We start from the raw sequence: 18,451 nt of genomic DNA, 5'->3' as shown, positions 1-18,451 counted from the left end.
CCATACAAAGTGAAAAGGCTCAGTGACTCCGGCACTATCGAAGTCGAGCACCGAGTACAAGTCTCCTTCAAGATCAGCGCCTACGAAGACACCTTGGAGTGCGACGTCGTTCCAATGACCGTTTGTCATCTTCTCCTTAGACGGCCATGGCAATTCAATAGAGGAGTCGTACACAACGGCCGAACGAACCACTACGTCTTCAAGATGAAGGGAAAGGAGTACGTCCTCCGTCCAATGTCGCCAAGTCAAGTGATCACTGACAAGCAACCCACCCATCGTGGAGATCATAGTGAGAGAGCGAGCCACCAAAACGAGAGTGAGCACCACAAGCCAAAATTGAGTGCCTCCACGATGAGCGAAAACAAGAACCTAGTTCTATTTGCCACCAAACGTGAGATGAGAGAAGTGTGTGAGAACCCATCTAGTGTCCTACAGTACGTCCTCGTATGCAAGGACAATGCATCACAAACTAACACTTCTCACACTCTTCCTCTAGTGTTTTCTTCTCTTTTGCAGGAATTTCAAGATGTTTTTCCAGATGAGCTACCTCCGGGTCTACCTCCTCTACGAGGCATTGAGCACCGAATCAACCTCATCCCAGAGCACCTCTTCCGAACAAAGCTCCATACCATGTCAACCCCGACGAAACAAAAGAAATACAAAGGCAAGTAAAGCATCTCATAGACCATGGACATGTGCGTGAAAGTTTGAGCCCTTGTGCCGTTCCGGTCATTCTTGTGCCAAAACACGATGGTAGTTTTTGCATGTGCTCCGATTGTAGACCTATAAATGATATCACCATTCGCTATAGGTATCCCATTCCACGCCTAGATGATATGCTTGATGAGCTTAGCGGTGCCACTATATTCTCCAAAATTGATCTTAAGAGTGGTTACTATCAAATCCACATACAAGAGGGTGATGAATGGAAAACCGCCTTCAAAACCAAGTTTGGTTTGTATGAGTGGTTAGTCATGCCTATGGGTCTTTCGGAAGCACCGGGCACTTTTATGCGCCTCATGAATCATGTCTTTCGCCCTTACATTGGTATATTTGTTTGGTCTACTTTGATGACATTCTTATGTTTAGCAAATCTATCAAAGAGCATGTCACCCATGTCCGCACCGTTTTGCAAACTCTTAGAAAAGAGCGCCTCTATGCTAATACAGAGAAATGCCTTTTCGGTGTTGATAAGCTCGTTTTCTTTGGTTTTGTTGTTTCTTCTAAGGGTGTTCATGTTGATGAGTCCAAGATTAATGCTACTACGACTTAGCCGCAACCAACCAACTTGCATCAAGTGCATAGTTTTCTTGGCCTTGCGGGATTGTATCGTCGCTTTGTGAAGGATTTTAGCACCATTTCTTCTCCTTTGCATGCTTTGAGCAACAAGAATGCGCCTTTTGTTTGGGGACCATCCCAAGATACCGCATTCAATGAGCTTAAGAATTTTCTTACTCATGCTCCCGTGCTTGCTTTACTAAACTTCGACAAGCCTTTTGAAATTCATTGCGATGCTAGTGGTAATGGCATAGGAGGTGTGTTTACACAAGAGAAGCGCCCCATAGCTTACTTTAGTGAGAAACTTTCCGGAGCGCAACTCAATTATCCCATCTATGACAAAGAGCTATATGCTTTAGTCCGCATTTTACGTGAATGGGAACATTACCTTTGTCCCCATGAGTTTATCATTCATACCGATCATGAGACTCTCAAGTATCTTAAGGGACAAACTAAGTTGAACAAGCATCATGCTAAATGGAGTGAATTTATTGAGTCTTTTCCCTATGTCATTAAGTACATCAAGGGTAAAGAAAACATAGTAGCGGATGCTCTTTCCCGCATATGCATGCTTGTCACGCAACTTGAGTTAGATGTCATTGGCTTCGAGCATATCAAAGACTTGTATGAGCATGATGCAACTTTTGCTATTCCTTATGCCAAGTGTTTGTCGAATACATCTTGGGAACGCTATTACATCAAAGACGGCTATCTTATGAGAGCTAACAAACTTTGCATCCCCGAGTCGTCTCTTCGTTTGTTGCTTTTGCAGGAATCCCATGGAGGAGGCCTAATGGGACACTTTGGATGTGACAAGACGTTCGCCACGCTCTCGAAGAGCTACTTTTGGCCAAAGATGTTTCGGGACGTCAATCGCTTCACCAACCGGTGTTCTACATGTCGCAAAGCTAAGTCCAAAGCTCAATCTCATGGTCTCTATATGCCTTTACCAATTCCATACCAACCATGGGAAGACATTAGCATGGACTTTGTACTTGGTTTGCCTAGAACTCGAAATGGGAAAGATTCCATATTTGTCGTTGTGGACCGTTTCTCAAAAATGGCACATTTTATTCCTTGCCACAAGATATACGATGCTTCACATGTTGCCAATCTCTTTTGTAGGGAAATTTTGCATCTCCATGGTGTGCCAAAAACCATCATCTCGGACCGCGACATCAACTTCCTTAGCTACTTTTGGAAGACCCTATCCGCCAAGCTCGGAGTCAAGCTACTCTTCTCCACGGCGTACCATCCTCAAACCGATGGCCAAACGGAGGTGACAAACCGCACACTCTCCGCTCTACTTCGAGTACTCATCAAGAAGAACATCAAGGAGTGGGAGGAGTGTCTACCCATCGCCGAGTTCGCCTACAACCGAGCAAGACACTCAACAACCGGCAAGTCCCCTTTCGAGGTCGTCTACGAATTCAACCCTTTGTCACCATTGGATATTCTACCTCTACCACTCCAAGAGGGAATCAATTTGGACGCAAGTGCAAGAGCGACCCATATCAAGAACGTGCATGAAGATACAAGAAACACCATCGAGTGCCAAGTACAACGCCTTGCGACCAAGCTCAACGTCAACAAGCACCCTATGATATTCAACATTGGAGACCTCGTGTGGCTACACCTTCGCAAGGACCGTTTTCCCCAAGAACGCAAGTCCAAACTTCGACCACGCGCGGATGGACCATTCAAGGTTCTTGAACTCTACAACAACAATGCTTACAAGATCGACATTCCTCGTGACAAGTACTCCGTGAGCGACATCTTCAACATCAAAGATCTCTCGCCCTACCATGGTGATGAGGATTTCGATCCGAGGACGGATCTTCCCCAAGGGAGGGGAGATGATGCGGAGCATTCCAAGATCATCCCCATGGATGCACCCACACCTCCAACAGCACAACTCGGACCAATGACACGAGCCCGAGCCAAAGCTATCAAAGATAAGGTGAACTCACTCCTCTCCGAACATCCACTTTCTATGCATGAGACATGGCTACTACCTAAGTCCGAGATGTTGTGCATGATTAGGTACCAAGAGGGTCCTCCCGAAGATATGCATGAAGACGAACAAGTCCCCAAGTCCACGGATGAGGAGAACCAATGGAAGGAGCCAAGAACATCTCCTAGGCCCCGGACATCCGGCCCCTGGAACGCCTTCCTCTACAGCTGCTCAACCACCAAGTACCTACAGGCCCCGGACATCCGGCCCCGCAAGCCCGGACATCCGTCACTTCCCGAGGTCCCGGATATCCGGCCCCCTGCCCGGAAATCCGGACCCCCCGAGCCCGAGAGCAACATGGCCAGCTTCACCAGCCCGGACATCCGTCCTCCATAGCCCGGACATCCGGCCCTCCGCGAACGCCCGGACATCCGGCCCGACGCCCGGATGTCCGACCTCCCTGTCTGTGAACAGTAAAGGGCCGAGGCCCGTGTACCCCTTCTACCCCCTAGACTATATATACTCTATCCCGTACAACTTTCTAGGGTTAGCGTTGGTTTAGCTCATACTTAGAGATAGAGCTTCGCTCATCCATCCGGATCTACTCTGCGAGAGACCCCGCGGCCCCTCTTCGGAGAAGATGAACTTGGATTCAAGACCTCCTGGCGGAGAAGATCCCCTCGTGGATACAAGACCTCCTCATGGAGAAGAACCGGCTACCTTTTGTATCGTCCCTAGTTGATTCTGGATCATGTATCTTACTTTATGTACTCGAGGATCTAGCGCATGTGTAACTTGTTCTTGTTAGTTGAGTGATTCTCTTGTGTTTCCCTCGTGTTCCTCGTGTTCTTCGCGGGATCCGCTCCTTTCGTGAAAGATCGGGCGATTAGGGTTCTACCCTACATCAAGGTCCATCTTAAAATTCTTGATGTAATACTCCAGATCCTGGTGATACACCAGCTAAGGTTAAAAATTCATCTTTTGCTAATAGGTGCTCCATTAGCCCTTTTGTCATCCAATCCTTCCAAAGACATGCATGCTTAACTCAGCACGGTGACAATAGCATAAGCGGGCGATAAGATCATGGATAGTCGTGTTTATGCCCATGTCATTGCCATGGGCTATCATTCCATAGTTGATATCTCTTGCCTTAGGGTTTTCTTGACAAAGCTTTGAATTTTAACGCTCCATGTTCCGGTCTTTCTCCGACACACCTTGATCTCGGGTATTGACAGCTTCAATAGTCTGACGAGTTCCATAAGGGTAGCCTTCCTAGGTCATACAAATTTGGAAATTCTTCAGAACCTTTAATTTCTCCTAGTCTTCGGAGTCTTCAACCGCTGTAGTTTCCATTATTATAATTCACGGTAAAATCCTCTTCATTCTGAAGTGGTCTTAGCTATCTGATATCTTGTACTTCTTGGAGTGATCTCATTAGGCGAATCTTCGTGTGGTCAAAAGGGGAAAGGGGTATAGTCTAACTAAAAGGGAATATTTGATAAAGCTCAGAAAAGAAGAGAGGTAAATGATCTTTTTGAAAATAAAGTTTTAGAGAAAAACTTTCCTATGGGCTTGCTAGTTTCTAGGAGTCACGTCCTACAGTCAACATGTGCTCTGATACCATCTTGTAGCGACCCAACCCGAATAGGTCGAAGTCTCTGTGCTTAAGTGTCATCCCTTGATCCGTATGCTAACACACACAATACTCGAAGATTTATAACAGAGTGCAATCACATGTAAGAATAACGTAAATACCATTACCTCAATCAATATAGCGGAAGTATCAACAAGGTTGTGGAGTTCCAAACAACACCAACGGCAAATTTGAGTGTAGACATCATAACCCTAACGTATCACTTACTCGTCGTAAGAATCCTACAACATGAGACGTTGCAGCCATGTAGGTCAGTACATTCAATGTACTGGAAATTTCACACCATAGAATAATAATGAAAATGTCTATCTCTATATGCATATTTGGCTGGTGGAGGCTCTAAGTTTAATTTTGCATAAAGCCAATTTTTCCCTACAACAAAGGAATAAATCTTATTTACTACCAAGTTAAATTACCCATATTGAGATGGTAACCCCAACTCAATCCCAAAATTCACCAAATCATTAATAACCCAACAATTTCATTAAATAGAGTGATGAGATCAACCAATAATTCAAATACCAGATACTCAAGATGTCCACAACCGGAGACACGACAAATCATGGTTGTACACTCTGTAGAGGTTTGCGCACTTTTAGCCCACAAAACTTGATCTCCTCCGTTGAATTTCTCGTGCTGCCTGATGTTTGAGAACCGAATGACCGAGACACCGTCTTTCTGAAGAGGTCCCCTAAACCGATAGATAGGCCGGTACACCTACAATCCCCTACACCTGCTAGCCTATCATGGAAAGGTTTCCCACAACTTACTTAATTATGCTAGAGCCCATAATGGCTTGTGGCTGCACACGTAAGTTTCTAGGCATGAATAATCCTATGATCCCTTTGAGCTTGGGTGGCATTCCATAGGATGATCACACAGATACCCCGGGATCTCCTAGGACAACACTGGATTCCCCAAGTGCCCGCAACCAATCCACCTAGATGTGTATTAAAGTAGCCACCTTAAGTTTCCCTTAGTTATTATCTCTTTACAACTTGCATGATTCTCATAGACCAATCCCCGTCTACGAGCATGGCTAAGAAATATGAGCATAGCGTATATTCCCGAGGTGATCGAAGGTATTAGGTACCTACCTTATGAACTACATATCAAATCCCAATTCCCAATCCTACTCATGCAAATTTGTAAGGGTGCACTAATGCATAGTAAAAACTGGGTATAGAAAAGTATGATCAAGGTGTGAACTTTACTTGTAATGTTGATGAAGATTCTTCGCACTCATAATTTCTGATAGTTCTACACGTCACACTCCGATCAATCTATCCTGAGCAAGCAAGTATAACCAAACTTAAGCAATCACTCCAAGTTCCGAAAGAACGAAGAAAACACTTTGCAAAACTTCAAAAACCATCAAATAAAGCTTCTAGACAGAAACATATTTTTCTACAGTAGCAAAATTATGTGATTTTGATCTTAACAGAAGGTACATGTCAAGAGCTTTGATTTGCAAAAAGAATCAATTAAATCGGAGTTATAAAACTCAAGTTATAGCAGAAAGAAGTTTAAATTCAAATCTGATCTAATTCAAAATTTAAAACTTTCAACAATATATTTAAGTTGGTTTACTGGATAGATCAGATCGCACTGAAGAATTTGGCGTTGGTTTAGATGAATTTGGAAAAATGGTTTAAAAGTTGTGCTAGTTTGAAAAACAGGGACTGATTTATAAGAAACTTATTTGCAACTGGGCCCCTAGCTACGAGACAGAAAAGCTAACGAACGAACATTCGCTACAGAAGTAGAAGCGACGAATACACTCACTACCAATGCTAAACTAATGAACGTTCACCAACTAAACAAAACGGTTCAGGAGAAAAAACGAGACGATCTGGATCGTCAGATCCGGATCGGACGGGCGAGAGGAGACGTCGTTACTGCGGTGGCAGCGGCGGTCGATGTCGAGGTGGGACGGCGGCGGCGGCTGCGAGCGGGGAGGCAGCTCCGGTCGTCAGGGAAGACGGCGAAAAGCACAGGGAGAGGCGGCGCGGTGTGGCAGAGTCGATGGCGGGGTCGGCGGCGGCCGGCGGCGAGGCGAGCGACAGCTGCGGCGGCGGTGATGTGCGGCGACAGCGTTTGCGGCTTGGAGGAGAAGGAAGAGAGGGGCCGGGGACGGCTTTTAAAGGTGAGAGGGGGAGGGGTGGCGTGGAGGAGGGGCAAGGCAAAGGCGGCGGCGGTGTCGAGCACACTCGGGACTTCGTCCCAAGCTTGGAGACGAACGGGCGGGCTTGCTGGGCCAGCTAGGCTAGGCGCAGCCCAGTTCGGTCGGTCCAATCATTTTTTAAACACAACAAAATTAAAATAAATAGAAAAATAATAAAAAATTATATATAGCAATTTATATACCAAAATTTTCGAAAAACGATTTTCTAAAACATGAACTATTTTTCAAGGGAAAATAAATTCCACAAAAAATTAAATAAAGCAAACAGTACTACGGGTTCAATTAAAAACGAAATAAAAATATTTTAAAATATCAAAATAATTTCGAATTTATTTCTCTCCATTTTTCTATTGTGGGGAATCATTTTACCCTATTTTCCATATATTTTATTTTTGGAGAAAAAATTAACTTGACTAAGAACCAAATAACTCCAAATTGAAAGTGGGTTCCAAGATAACTTCAAAGGGACTTTCAATTTAATTCTTTGAAACTTCCAACTCATATTTCATAGCATTTGAAGAAGTCATTTTTATCTTCTGTCATAAAAATCATTGAGTTGCATAAAGTTTTCCGAGTTTGAAATATTTTCAAATGGAATTCAAACCTTTTCCAAAAACCCCTTTCATTTATTTAAATGGAAGAAGTCATGTCATCTTCTCTCTAGTGTTTTGTATTTGAAATGAATTTGAATTCATGGAGAGCAGAATGCAAAGTGAAAGTTTGGGGAAGTCATTTCATTCCCTCTCATTCAACTTTCAAAAAGTTTGAAATTTCACTCAATTTCACACAACAAATCACAGAAACAATCATTATCACTTAATTAATATAACATTCCAAAATTTAGAATTTTGGGATGTTACTGTTTCAATGATCTTTTCTTTAAGAAATGTTGGCATATCATTTCCAAATACTTTTATGACTTAGCTTAGGCTTTTTATGATGGTACTGCTGCTCTGGAAAACATGATTGGTTCCTACATTACCCTAGTACCCAAAAAGCTTTCACCAAAGGAAGTGGGAGATTTCCGACCTATTTCTTTGACTAGGATGGGCCTGAAGTTTCTTTCAAAAATGGCAGCCAACATGTTCCAATATGTGATTATGCAATGTATCCACAAGAACCAGTATGGTTTTATCAAAAGCAGAACAATTCAGGATTGCATTGGTTGGACCTTTGAGTATTTTCATCAGTGTCACCAATCCAAGAGGCCCATTGTTATTCTCAAGATTTATTTTGAGAAGGCCTTTTGATGTAGGGTGGAACCCAAATCGGCCGATCTTTCATGAAAGGAGCAGATCCCGTGATGAACACAAAGAACACGAGGAGGGAAACGAGGGAAAACACAAGGGGAAAGACAAGAGGAAACACTAAACCAAAACGAATAAGTCACACATGTGCTAGATCCTCGAGTACATAAGGAAAGATACATGATCCATGGACAACTAAGGACGATACAAGGGTGGCCGGTCTTCTCCGTGAGGAGGTCTTGAGTTCTTCCCTAAAAGGGGTCTTGAATCCGCTTGGGGGTTCTTCTCCGGTGGAGGCTCGAATCTCCGAGGAGAAGGTGTCCAAGTGGATGAGCAAAGCTCTCACACAAAATATGAGCTAATCATTTGCTAACCCTAGAATGTTGGGCGAGGTGGAGTATATATAGTCTAGGGGGGAGAAGGGATACACGGGCGTCGGCCATTCACTGTGCGCTGACAAGCGAGGCCGGATGTCCGGGCTGGTCGGGCCGGATGTCCGGGCTTTTAGGGGACGTCGGATGTCCGGACTGCGGAGGCCGGATGTCCGGGCTGGAGTGGTGGCATTTGTTGCTCTCGGGTTCGGAGGGGCCGGATTTTGGGGCTGGTGGCCGGATGTCCGGGGGCTCAGGAGAGGCCAGATGTCCGGGCTGTCGCGGCCGGATGTCCGGGACCTGTAGCTTCTGGCGGCTGTGCTGCTGTAGTTGACGACGCTCCAGGGGCCGGATGTCCGGGGTCATGGCCGGATGTCCGGGGCCTGGGAGATGTTCTTGGCTCCTTCCATTGGTTCTCCTCATCCGTGGACTTGGGGACTTGTACATCTTCATGCGCATCTTCGGGAGGGCCCTCTTGGTGCCTAATCATGCACAACACCTCGGACTTAGGTAGTAGCCATGTTTCATGCATAGAAAGTGGAAGTTCGAAGAGGAGTGAGTTCACCTTCTCTTCGATAGCCTTGGTTCGGGCTCATGTCATTGGTCCAAGTGGTGTCGTTGGAGGTGTAGGTGCGTCCATGGGGATGATCTTGGGATGCTCCGCATCATCTCCCCTCCCTTGGGGAAGATCCTTCCTCGGATTGAAATCCTCATCACCATGGTAGGGCGAGAGATCTTTGATGTTGAAGATGTCGCTCATGGAGTACTTGTCACGAGGGATGTCGATCTTGTATGCGTTGTTGTTGTAGCGTGCAAGCACCTTGAATGGTCCATCCGCGCGTAGTCGAAGTTTGGACTTGCGTTCTTGGGGAAAGCGGTCCTTGCAAAGGTGTAGCCACACGAGGTCTCCAATGTTGAATATCATAGGGTGCTTGTTGACGTTGATCTTGGTCGCAAGGCGTTGTCCTTGGCGCTCGATGGTGTTTCTTGTATCTTCTTGCACCTTCTTGAGATGGGTCGCTCGTGCACTTACGTCCAAATTGATGCGCTCTTGGAGTGGTAGAGGGAGAATATCCAATGGTGACAAAGGGTTGAATCTGTAGGCGACCTCGAATGGGGACTTGCTGGTTATTGAGTGTCTTGCGCGGTTGTAGGCGAACTTGGCGATAGGTAGGCACTCCTCCCACTCGTTGATGTTCTTCTTGATGAGTACTCGAAGTAGAGTGGAGAGTGTGTGGTTGGTAACTTCCATTTGGCCATCAGTTTGAGGATGGTAAGCCGTGGAGAAGAGTAGCTTGATTCCGAGCTTGGCGCATATGGTCTTCCAAAAGTAGCTAAGGAAGTTGACGTCGCGGTCCGAGACGATAGTCTTTGGCACTCCATGTAGACGCAATATTTCCCTACAAAAGAGATTAGCAACATATGAAGCATTGTCTATCTTGTTGAAAGGAATAAAATGTGCCATTTTTGAGAAATGGTCCACAACGACAAATATTGAATCTTTCCCATTTCGAGTCCTAGGCAAACCAAGTACAAAGTCCATGCTAATGTCTTCCCATGGTTGGTATGTAATTGATGGAGGCATATAGAGGCCATGAGATTGAGCTTTGGACTTAGCTTTGCGACATGTAGAGCATCGGTTGGTGAAACGATTGACGTCCCAAAACATCTTGGGCCAAAAGTAGTTCTTCGAGAGCGTGGCCAACGTCTTGTCGCGTCCGAAATGGCCCATTAAGCCTCCTCCATGAGATTCCTGCAAAAGAAACAAACGAAGAGAAGACTCGGGGATGCAAAGTTTGTTAGCTCGCATAAGATATCCATCCTTGCTGTAATAGCGTACCCAAGATGTATGCGGCAAACACTTGGCATAAGGAGTAGCAAAAGTTGCATCAAGATCATAAAAGTCTTTGATATGCCTGAAGCCAATGACATCTAACTCAAGTTGTGCAAAAAGCATGCATATGCGGGAAAGAGCATCTGCTACGATGTTTTCTTTACCCTTGATGTACTTGATGACATAAAGAAAAGACTCAATAAATTCACTCCATTTAGCATGAAGCTTGTTCAACTTGGTTTGACCCTTAAGATACTTGAGACTCATGATCGGTATGAATGATAAACTCATGGGGACGAAGGTAATGTTCCCATTTATACAAAAGGCGGACTACAACATATAGCTCTTTGTCATAGATGGGGTAATTGAGTTGCGCTCCGGAAAGTTTCTCACTTAAGTAAGCTATGGGGTAATTGCGAGGTCGAAGCGTGCTAAGCAGAGCTACTAGCAGGAGGAGGCGGGACCAGGTGGTCCCGGCGGCGTTGGAGGAAGAAGACGAGAGATTGAAGATGGATGTCGGTCGTTGGATGTAAATCCAATGGCCAACGATGTCACAATCATTTTTTGACTAAGTTCACAACGACTTGCCTTGGCTTCGACCTATTGGCCCACATTTCAGCCTCCAAAAATGTGGGACATATTCAACCCATTTTTTCAGAACTTACAGTCAATTTGATCTTTTTTTAGAATTACAATCCATTTGCTGGGCTGGGTGAACAAATAATATAGCGTCCATGCGGCCCATTTATTTTTTCCTAAAAAGATACAGGCCATTTGCACTTCCTCGAAATACACGATTTTGCTGGGCTGATTCTAATTATAATGTTGGGTTGGGCGCAACAATGTTATGAAAAAAATAAACATGGACTGAGCATTTTCTATAAATATATTTAAATAATAAGTGATTTATTATTACATTGGTCCTTAAATCTTACCAAGCTTTTGTACACAATCACTAGGATTTTCATTGCCTTAATGTAAAAAAATCCAAGATTTTGTTGTTAAGAAATTATTTTTATAAGTTAATAATATGTGGGATATTATTTTATTACATATGTAAATATCTTTTAAATATATGATGACAATAACAATAATATATAATAACATATAAAATAATTTAAATATATATAATATAGTTAGAAGGGAAACATAAGTTGGACCAGGTGTTCTTATACTTATATGGAAAAATAGAACAGACCTCTGTGTTTTCTTCAAAAAAATACATAAGTTGGGTTGCAGATGTTTCAGGAAAAATAAATCCTCGGATGGGAGGTCCATAGGCCGATCGATACATGACGGCCCTCAAGAAAATACAAACCGGCTTGTCATGGGCTGCGCATGTTAAAAAAGAAAGCCTAGACGGGGCAGCCCACAACCCAGCTAATACTTGCTGCCCAAGTGATAATAAATGACACCTACCAGCTCCCCGGCTTTGTTGTAAATTTATCTCTATTAGTAACTACGTTGAAGCACGTAAAAAATGTAACTATGTTGACAAATTCATGGGCCCCAACGTTAGTATAGCATTAGGAGGAAGTATTTTTTCAATGAGGCACTTCCTTATGTACGGCCATAGACTTGATGGGTCCCGACCGTCCGCCTCTCCACGTACAGTCCTCTCTAGATTCCTCTCGTTTGTTCAGCATGTTCACAATGGCAGACAGCGGCGCCGCAGCGAGCGCACAAAGGTGTAGGACGAGATCGGACCACCTGAGGCAGTGCCTTATTTGTACCGAAACTAATGACCTAGCCCAGTGGCCAAGTGACACTACCCGACCGCTCTTCCGCCCGGGTTCGATTCCACCTGATGCAGGGAAAATATCTCCAATTTTTTTTGCCTCTACCATTATTGACATGTGGGTCCCCATTGTCATCTACGCACACCACGTCCAACACTTGCCAAAACTTCGTCCCTCATTTTCTCTATTTTTCGCACACTCGACATTGTGTGGGTATTTTGAAAATAGCACATCTTTTTGACTGTGCATCATATGAAGATGTGCTATGCATGAATGTTGATCAGCATGATGTTCACTCACTGGTAGTTCCATTTTCGACCATGAACAAAACTTCCAACATGATGTTATCCCTGTTTGAAAACGTTGTGTTAATATAAATGCTCTACCTCTGAAAGTTGCAATTTCTTATCTGAAACTGAACTTGCAGTTTCTTATCTGAAACTGAAACTTGCAGTTTATTTTCTGAGAATCACATTGTCTACACTTTTATACTCCTATGAAACTACATTTTAGTGCTAAAAATAGATCTCTAGAGTTCGTAAAATACTTCATATTCTCAATACTGCAAATCTGAAATTCAAAAGACATTCATATCTGAAAGTACTCTCAAAATACATGACACAAAACACAATTCACAACCTGCAAATACTGACAACCCTAAGCTCCTCCTGACAATTCACAATATGCCCGACTATTGGGCTGGGGGCAGTCCCCTCCTATTCCTCGGCGGCAGACAGCCGCCCCGTGAGACGATGTGAATGGCGAGTGAGAGGATGGCAGGGAAGCATCATCCGACCAACTGCTTTTCTCCTCTTGTAGTTGGCTTCAGTCGACAAAGACACCACCAGCTTGCTCTGGCACGACACCCTCACAAACGACACCCTATAGATGATCGATCCTTCGATCTTTGGTGGATGCTCCATCTAGGATCAATACTCCCACCACCGCCGCCTCACGATCAGATTTGGTGAATCTATTTGCTCCATGGCCCAGAGGAGCAGCTCTATTTACTCCGGCGCGACTCCCTTCGGGAGTATCGCCGCATTTTCGCTCTTGCAGATATTTGGCCATGGATGTTGCCGTCGTCGGTAGTTGGTCCTCGTTGTCAAACCAAGACTGTATCTCCAACATCCTAGCTAGCTTCACAAGGTCGCCGTTTGCGACCCTCATGTATCGGTTGTACTCCTCCATCAATCTACTTCTCCAAGGCACCTTCACTCACGAGCGGTGGTTTTTGAATGGAAGAGGAGAGGAGCGGCTCTGGTTTTGGATGGAACAGGAGAGGAGCGGCGCTGGATTTAGATTGGAACAGGAGAGGAGTGGCAGTGGTTTAAGAGGAGAGGAGGAGTGCTGGTCTTGGAGGTATTTTTTTTTGCGTATTTTGGGTCAAAGTTTGACCACGTACTGTATTTGACAAGCAAAATGCGAATGCATGTCACCAAAAATTGTATTGTTTGCTTCGTATCTGAATGTACTTTCAAATTATATTATTTTTGCAACGTATAACATATATTTTATTTTTGAAAATCATGGTCAATTAGGACCCAGAATAAAAGGAAGACTAATTAATGTGGGGTCGCTTTCTTAATTAAAGGGTAAATTGATTTTCATTTTGATCCAGTCATAGAGCGCTGGCCCTCTCGTCCAATCCTAAATCGCTGTCGCACGCTCCTCTCCCTCTTCTCCATTGCAAAACCACCTCCTCTCCTCTCCATCATCTCCATTCCAAAACCACCGTCTTGCCTCTCCCTCTTCTCCATTGCAAAACAACCCCCTCTCCTCTCCATCTTCTCCATTGCAAAACCACTGTATCGCCTCTCCCTCTTCTCTACTGCAAGACCACTGTCTCTCCTCCCATCTTCCAAAGCTAGCACCGGACCTCTCAGAAGGACATCTATGGAGAGGATGCATCAGCGAATCGGGCAGATCGCCGGCGGCGACCAGGAAAAGTTAGCCAAGTTGAAGGAGATCCTTACTTGGTTTGACAATGAGTGGGAGATTTTGAGGAATGTGAGAGCCATGTGGCAATGTATGCGAAAGAGCGCGATGGCGGTGATGAGGGCGGCGATGTACTCCTTGGTGGCAGTCACGCCGCAGTCTTTCGAGTTCATCGAGTATCTCCTTTGGGTGATGGAGCAGATAGATTCGCCAAAGGCGAAGGTCGGGTGGAGATGGTGGGCATATAGGTCGAAGGTCGAGCATCCAGAGGATAACAAATTGACCGAGCACGGTGTGCCGTTCGTGAGGGTGCAGAGCTAGCCGGAGCCACATGAGTATTCGTTCTCCCATCGCAAGAGGAGGCCGGATGGCGCGACGTCGCTTCCCTGCAGCTCTTCATGGTTCCCTCGATGCTCGCCTTGTTTCAATGGCGGCGGTAGGGTTTAAGGTAAGCTTCACACTAACCTAATCTTCCATCTGCTCATGCTTACAATCAGCGTGACAGCTAATGAAAATCATGCTTACAATCAGTCTCCGAGTACTATGCCAATCACCCTAAAATAGCTCTGGACCTTTGGGTGAAAGTTGTGACACTTTGTACAAATAAAGAAAAATATATTGGTGCTTCTTCCAGAAAAGAGTACTCCCTAGAAAACTGCCAATATAAGCTACTAGTATTTGGTTAGAGGATTTGCTGCCGAGAAAGATCCATCCACCGAGAGTGCCACACATCCCACTGGTGGTGGTGGATGCCAATGTGTGCATGGAGCATGGTTGGTGTCGGTAATTTTTACTTGGCACACCTCGCACTCTGCATATATGCCGGTTCCATCCGTACATTTGTTCAGTTCCACCAAAATGCAGCTGAATAACCTTGTTTGCACAGATAATGAAAAAGCGTGATTACATTATAGTGGCCTAGTTGATGAAACATACACTAATAAATAGAAGAAAATATTGTGATAGTATCATAGTATGCCATGGTGCAAGGGCGAGATGGGACCTGCGACGCCTCATACGGTAGGCCTCATACTGGAAATCAACCCAAGTCTCCCAATACACCTTCTGCCAGTGATGAACATCAGTGTACAACAGTAGTACAAGGAGGGGCCTTGAGACATTCCAATCTCTATTTTTGTGCAGATGAACTAAAATTAAGCACCCCAGTTTGTAGAAACGCTTAAACATTAACAATGGGACTAGTTGATGAAACATATACTAACAAAGAGAAGCACTTTCTTTATCTACATTGGAAATGAAATGGTAGAGAGGGCACTCACTCTATTTTAACTGTATTATTACTTCATTTTATCAGTGGCACTAGGGTCGAGCAGGTGGCAAACAAGGTGTACCGTGCGTCGCAAGGATGGAGGCCCGGGGTGCTTAGTCTGGGATGCTGAAGCTGGCTCTTTCAGTCCCTATCTTCCCCCCGATGTTTCTGTAGTAGTATTTGGGTTGTAATCCAAACTTCGTTGAGCTGGTGCTGCGTCCCCCTACCTGCCTAGCTTATGTGGCGAACTTGTCTCCTGCTAGTACTTAGTCCGTTCTAGTAGTAGTTGCATAACTGCCCATTTACACTGAGATGTTGTCAGATAATGGTTCGCTATGCTTGGGTTCCTTTAATGAAATCGGAAGAAACCCCCTCTTTCAATATATAAAAAAATCAATGGCACTAGCGGTGCCAAAACATTGCCTCAAATTAATAGTCCCAGTAGATTAAGGTGCAAAATAATAACATTACTGCTTTATCATGGCAGTGCCAAAACAGTAGCACAAGAGTAGTATTAGCATGCAGGATCTTTGGCAAACGGTCAGACCAAAAAGGAACATACCTCGTGATGGGAACCATATCTGTAGTCAACGCCATCATAGAAGGGATGACACCAGTCACCAACATGGATGATTCAATTCATGGGACCTTTTGGTTCAGTTCACCTAAAATGAAGCAATGTCCCATGAGCTAGCAGCTTCTTCTTCATTTTTTTAAGAAAAGAGCTCCAGCCCCAGTTCCATTTCCATCAGAAAACGAAAAACACAAAGCTTCTTCTTCATTAGTTGAAATAAAATTGAGCAACATCAAGGTTGGTTGTGAAGCTCGTGGAATGTTCAACTATAATTTGGATATCATTTGTGTAGTTCAACTAAGACCAAGCATGAAATGTATATCTCTATTTGCGCAAAAAGGGTGGAAAGGAGGGTGACTAACAAGTGATGAAACATACATCAAATGAAAAGAAGCATGTTCCTTATCTCAATGGCAATCCTACAAGGACAGTAGCAATTTCTAAAGCAGCAACATTGCTAGATATTAGTGTGGGCAATAGGATTAACTATGACAACCGTTAAATATGACATTACTTTAATGGTGCCATTGCTTCATTTTACCAGCAACATTACATTAACAGCTACTACAGAGTTGGTATTTGGCCACGGGAGAGTACGTGGACCAGGACAGTTGCATTTCTAACGAAAAGAAGCAACTTATCTTAATGGGAAATTTAGCAGGACATGAAAAAAAGTGCCACTGATTCATATTACTGGAGGCATTACATTGAAAACAACATTGGTTTAATGTGTCCTTACTTTTAGCAGTGCGACCGCTACATTTTCCCAGTGGCATTACATAAGAGTGGCTCGGGGCAACAAACATCAGAACATGATATCCGGGTTGGTCCCATTTTTGTTCGGTATAGCAACCTTATACTGTGTGAGGCTAGCAAATCTAGTGCTAGACATACTCTGTTGACTTGTCCCCCAGTCCCCACTTTCTTTCCTTTTTCATCCAATAGATCGGGTTTATATTGAGTTTGTACCACGTTTCCCTTTATTTCTCTATTAGACCAAGAGACCAGTTGGATAGCCAGTCTCTGCTACTTTTCGCCCCCATTATTTCCTCTTTCGACCAAGTCCTAGATTCAGGTAACAAATCTTCCCCCACCCCACCCCCTTTCTTCCCTGTTTGAACCAAGTAGTACTAGATTCGAGTGCATGAACTAGTTTTACCTCTTAACAGTAAATATTTAGGTGGCATTCGAACAGCCCGATGAGGACATGGCCACCATAGTTACACCCGTATCCCCTATTGTTTTACCTCTTGGAACAATTGCTAGAGCTCGCATACGCCAATTAAATTATCAGGTACTTTCGTTTCTTGGTAATGTTTCTAGTGTCCGTGAGGATATGATGCTGCCTAACATAGATACATTTGTGTTGCTTCCAATTGAAGGGCCTAGCATGGACAAGAAGGATGAACATTGGAGCATCGTCAAGCACGGAGATGAAGGTGCATGCCAAGAGAACAAGAACAGAGGCTCAAGTGGAGATTTCCGGACTTTGGAGCCACCATGATGACATACAAGAAGATGGACGAAATATACAAGATGGCCTTTCATAAATTTCGTCCATATCTTATTATTTATGTTGCACCACCTTATTTTGGGGTAGGCCCATGTAATCTATTTTTAGAGTCCATATTGTAGGGGAAATGACTTACGAGGTGTTTTAGTCCCACCTTGCCTAGGGTGGACGAAATCCCCTCTCTTTTCCCTATAAATATAGCCCTTAAGGCATTGTTTAGACTTGGGTTTTATTTAGTTAAAAGTTAGCCATCGCTGCAACTTCGTGTACTTCGTTTGTGTCCAACGAACAGACCAAGACCGCTTATGAAACCCCACTTTTATCAATACTTCATCCATATTCACAATATTTAGATTGCTTCATCATATTCTTGCTTGTTCTTTGATTGCTTGCAGGAATAGAACTTTGTGGTCAGGTTGATCGTGCTCCGGCATGGTCAATAACCTCTTGGAGTTGGTTTAGCGATTGCTAAGGCACAACGTCGTTGCACGTTTGTAGTCGAATCGTCAAAGTCATCTCCACCAAATCGATAGTTATCATCTCATCGAAAGATCAGGACACCTCGCCCCTAGCAAGTGGTATCAGTTTTCAGGTTGCTCCGTGAGATTTCTAGTTTTTCATAGTCTAGATTGCATATGTTCTTCGTACCTAGAGTCCAAGAAAAAGCCACCAAAAAAAGAGTTAGATTCGCCCAAGATTTGTTTATATTGGGATCAGTTACCATAAGAGACATCAAATAAATTTGTGGTACTCCCAATAGGAAGGTTGACCGCAAAAAAAGGTGCAAATCTAGTAGCCTTTGGGACGTGATTATAGCGTGATTGTTTCCTTTCCAAAGAGAGAGTTGGGTAGATAAGGCAAATTCATTTTTTTCTCTCTCATGGGAAGTGCCTT

The sequence above is a fragment of the Triticum urartu genome, chromosome 7A, assembly GCF_056163025.1.
Source record: "Triticum urartu cultivar PI428250 chromosome 7A, HENAU_Tu73, whole genome shotgun sequence".
NCBI lineage: Eukaryota > Viridiplantae > Streptophyta > Magnoliopsida > Poales > Poaceae > Triticum > Triticum urartu.
The sequence above is the reverse complement of the archived record's forward strand: the minus strand, read 5'-3'. Positions refer to the sequence as shown.